General features: G+C 43.6%; 1 long non-coding RNA gene across 1 annotated transcript in view; it reads right to left on the minus strand.

Moving 5' to 3' along the window:
- Window positions 1-2,755, minus strand: part of LOC116355034 (uncharacterized) — a 4,792-nt gene extending 2,037 nt beyond the window's left edge. Inside the window, exon 1 of the long non-coding RNA XR_004204265.1 lies at window positions 2,689-2,755. This is a non-coding gene — a long non-coding RNA (uncharacterized LOC116355034). The remainder of the gene's footprint in view (window positions 1-2,688) is intronic.
- Window positions 2,756-4,965: the final 2,210 nt, after the last annotated feature.

A 4,965-nucleotide genomic window follows, 5' to 3' on the forward strand; every position in this document is an offset into this window, starting at 1 on the left:
TTATTGATGTCACTTCAATCAGTGTAGATGAAGGGGAGGAGACATGTTAAAGAATGATTTTTAAGCCTGGAGACAATTGAGACATGGATTGTGTATGTGTGCCATTCAGAGGGGGAATGGGCCAGACAAAATATTTAAGTGCCTTTGAATGGCACATGGTAGTAGGTGCCAGGTGGACCGGTATGTGTCAAGAATACAACGCTGCTGGGTTTTTCACGCTCAACAGTTTCCCGTGTGTGTCAAGAATGGTCCACCACCCAAAGAACATCCAGCCAACTTGACACAACTGTGGGAAGTATGTGTGTGATCGTAGCAGCTCTTCCTGTGATAGGACATCTGGACAACTACACTATACATGTTGAGGGTAGAGAGACAGATGATGGTATTTTTCTTTATTTCTGAGAGGTAGATCACAGACTACAGTACTGCGAATGGAGTAACATTCCACTAATAATGACTAAAAAAAGAGAGAGGGGAAGGAGAGAGTGAAAGAGAGACAGAAATGTGGAGATATTAAATGAGGGGAGAGATCAAGAGAGAGAGGGAGAGGGATGTGGGCAAATCCTCACCTCAAATGAGGCACAACAACAGCCCCAGGAGTCAGAGTAATATGCAGAATCAAATTAAAATTGTGAGAGAAAGAGAGAGAGGGAGAGAGAGAGAGATATGGAGAGAGACTGAATGCCATGAAAAGTGCAGAACTGCCTCCCCCTCTCACACTCTGACAAGTGTAATTGAACTAAGGGCGCCTCCTCAGATTCTCAGCTAAAAGTCTAAAACAATTACAAGTGTAGGATGGTAGTCTGAATTGCTCGAAGGTTCTCAGCTACTGTGTGAATCTCTTTTTTTTTACATCTTCACTCATGCTTTCTTTGATTTATGATCCAATTACATTTTGGGGAGAATGTGGAACTGTGCTGTAGAGCCGGAGAAGAAAGGGTAACAGCTATTGGGCAAATATTGAAATGCTCACAACATCAACATGAAAAACTCCATCAAACTGGCCTGATGAGCGAGGGAGGCCGGCTTCGGTTGCACTGTCTTTGGGGGAATTTGAATTTAAGTTCAATCAGCCCACACAAATTAATTCATATTTTCATGCTGTTGCTTTCGAGTTTGATTGCCACACACAGAGAGAGAGAGAGAGAGAGAGAGAGAGAGAGAGAGAGAGAGAGAGAGAGAGAGAGAGAGAGAGAGATGGAGATGGAGAGAGAGATGGAGAGAGAGATGGAGATGGAGAGAGAGAGAGAGAGAAGGAGATGGAGAGAGAGAGAGAGAGAGAGAGAGAGAGAGAGAGAGAAGGAGATGGAGAGAGAGAGAGAGAGAGAGAGAGAGAGAGAGAGAGAGAGAGAGAGAGAGAGAGAGAGAGAGAAAGAGATGGAGATGAGAGAGAGCGAGGGAGAGAGAGAGAGAGAGAGAAGGAGATGGAGAGAGAGAGAGAGAGAGAGAGAGAGAGAGAGAGAGAGAGATGGAGAGAGATGGAGAGAGAGAGAGAGAGAGAGAGAGAGAGAGAGAGATGGAGATGGAGATGGAGAGAGAGAGAGAGAGAGAGAGAGAGAGAGAGTACCCGATTTGTTTAACAGCTGGAGCCCTCAATGAGAAAAGAAACATCTGTGGAGAGCTCAAGTTGAAGAAACAAATACACATTAGTCCCCCACACACTGATGTTGATGCTCAACATGGTGGTTGAAACCATGGAAACACATCTAGCCTCGGAATGTCAGGTGTAGAGGTTCAGCTTTTACTTGTGAACATGTACAGGGAGGGGCTTTCTAAACATATTGGTCCATACCTCACATATACTGTACACTCCACTCCATGTATTTGGACAGTCAAGCTACAATAAAAAATGTGCCTCTAATACTCCACCATTTTAGATGTCATATCAAATGTTTTATATGAGGCGACAGTACAGAATGTCACATTTTATTTTGAGGGTATTTCCATACATATTAATACAAGTGAATTTGTCCAAATACTTATTTATTCAAATGGGGGGACTAGACACTAAACAGCAAAACAGATATGTATAACAGTACCCTCAAATAAAAGCTGACATTCTCAAAACTAAAATGCTGTAAAATCCTATGCATCTCATACACAACAGCCCCATCCAAAACAATGCAAAAACCCCAAAAGGGAGATGTAGTTTGACTGCGTGATTGATGACAGGGTATGACTAAAGAGATGTGGAGCCGTGAGCGTGTTAGCCACAGAGACTAAGGAGGGAACCCAGACTTCAGACACTGCTTTTGGCTCCTGCTTCACTCAGGGTTGGATTCCAGTTGGCCACCTTTTTACACGGAGGAAGCCAAATGCCTGGGAACCTCTTCTCTAATGTCAGCAGAAGTGGGCGAGGGGATTTAGGAGGACGACAACAAAGCTAAAGCGTAGATACTGGTTATAAACACACACACACACACATACTTATACAAACACAAATATGCAGGGTGTGGATTTGTGTTTACCTTGAAATAAACACGAAAACAGTATGAACCTTCTCAAATATCACCAAGTCTGACGACTGTCACAACCACACTCCATGTTCTATTTTATTAAGAGTTGGTTACATCAACATGCCGAGCTGAAAACTGTTTTGATTACCCCAAGTATCTTACACCTTCCAATACCACAGACCTGAAGTGATCTCTACCATCCACTAAACACTCCCTCACATTCAGGCTCTACCTGAAAGGACGGACAGTGACTCCAGTCGCAACCTTCTTCAGATCAGTGTGTGTCAGACACGTTCACTACTCTGACACATACTGATCTAAAGGGGGTTACGCCTGGGGTCACTGTCTGTCCGTTAAATACATCCCCACGAGCCCCATGTCTAAGGTTATTTTGAGCCACATATCTACAGTGCCTTGCGAAAGTATTCGGCCCCCTTGAACTTTGCGACCTTTTGCCACATTTCAGGCTTCAAACATAAAGATATAAAACTGTTTTGTGGGACACAATCATGAAGTGGAACGACATTTATTGGATATTTCAAACTTTTTTAACAAATCAAAAACTGAAAAATTGGGCATGCAAAATTATTCAGCCCCCTTAAGTTAATACTTTGTAGCGCCACCTTTCGCTTGGGGTATGTCTCTATCAGTTTTGCACATCGAGAGACTGAATTTTTTTCCCATTCCTCCTTGCAAAACAGCTCGAGCTCAGTGAGGTTGGATGGAGAGCATTTGTGAACAGCAGTTTTCAGTTCTTTCCACAGATTCTCGATTGGATTCAGGTCTGGACTTTGACTTGGCCATTCTAACACCTGGATATGTTTATTTTTGAACCATTCCATTGTAGATTTTGCTTTATGTTTTGGATCATTGTCTTGTTGGAAGACAAATCTCCGTCCCAGTCTCAGGTCTTTTGCAGACTCCATCAGGTTTTCTTCCAGAATGGTCCTGTATTTGGCTCCATCCATCTTCCCATCAATTTTAACCATCTTCCCTGTCCCTGCTGAAGAAAAGCAGACCCAAACCATGATGCTGCCACCACCATGTTTGACAGTGGGGATGGTGTGTTCAGGGTGATGAGCTGTAACATAACATTTTGCATTGTTGCCAAAAAGTTCCATTTTGGTTTCATCTGACCAGAGCACCTTCTTCCACATGTTTGGTGTGTCTCCCAGGTGGCTTGTGGCAAACTTTAAACAACACTTTTTATGGATATCTTTAAGAAATGGCTTTCTTCTTGCCACTCTTCCATAAAGGCCAGATTTGTGCAATATACGACTGATTGTTGTCCTATGGACAGAGTCTCCCACCTCAGCTGTAGATCTCTGCAGTTCATCCAGAGTGATCATAGGCCTCTTGGCTGCATCTCTGATCAGTCTTCTCCTTGTATGAGCTGAAAATTTAGAGGGACGGCCAGGTCTTGGTAGATTTGCAGTGGTCTGATACTCCTTCCATTTCAATATTATCGCTTGCACAGTGCTCCTTGGGATGTTTAAAGCTTGGGAAATCTTTTTGTATCCAAATCCGGCTTTAAACTTCTTCACAACAGTATCTCGGACCTGCCTGGTGTGTTCCTTGTTCTTCATGATGCTCTCTGCGCTTTTAACGGACCTCTGAGACTATCACAGTGCAGGTGCATTTATACGGAGACTTGATTACACACAGGTGGATTGTATTTATCATCATTAGTCATTTAGGTCAACATTGGATCATTCAGAGATCCTCACTGAACTTCTGGAGAGAGTTTGCTGCACTGAAAGTAAAGGGGCTGAATAATTTTGCACACCCAATTTTTCAGTTTTTGTTTGAAATATCCAATAAATGTCGTTCCACTTCATGATTGTGTCCCACTTGTTGTTGATTCTTCACAAAAAAATACAGTTTTATATATTTATGTTTGAAGCCTGAAATGTGGCAAAAGGTCGCAAAGTTCAAGGGGGCCGAATACTTTCGCAAGGCACTGTATATAACAATATCTGTTTATTTGTTAGGCATGGGAGGTAGAACTGACCTTTGGTCTGTTCATGCTGTGTCACAGTCAAGCCCACACACTCTGCCCCCAGAGAACTAAACGCTGCTCTCGGCGAGAGCCTCTTCTATCACAGTTACATCTAATTTCCAGTCATTGAAACATGAAACACACTCAGAAGAGGCTCCATGACAGAGATTCCTCGGTTGATGTTTTTTCTTCCTTCCCTCTTTGTACCTGTTTTCTCCTGTGATCTCTGACCTCTGGGCAGAGTGTCTCATTGATCCCATGGGCAGGAGAGGAGCAGGAGGATGAGGAAGGGGTAGAGGGGGCAATGCCTTCTGTTTGGGTCTTCAGGGCAGCTTGAACTTTCATGGGTGGTGTTGTGTGTGTGTGTGTGTGTGTGTGTGTGTGTGTGTGTGTGTGTGTGTGTGTGTGTGTGTGTGTGTGTGTGTGTGTGTGCTGCGGCCAGATTGGGTGCCACCCATTCTTGTTCCATTTCTGGTGAACTCTTTTGATAACTTCCTCTGGGGCAACAGC

The sequence above is a fragment of the Oncorhynchus kisutch genome, linkage group LG19 (genome assembly GCF_002021735.2).
Source record: "Oncorhynchus kisutch isolate 150728-3 linkage group LG19, Okis_V2, whole genome shotgun sequence".
Taxonomy (NCBI): Eukaryota; Metazoa; Chordata; class Actinopteri; order Salmoniformes; family Salmonidae; genus Oncorhynchus; species Oncorhynchus kisutch.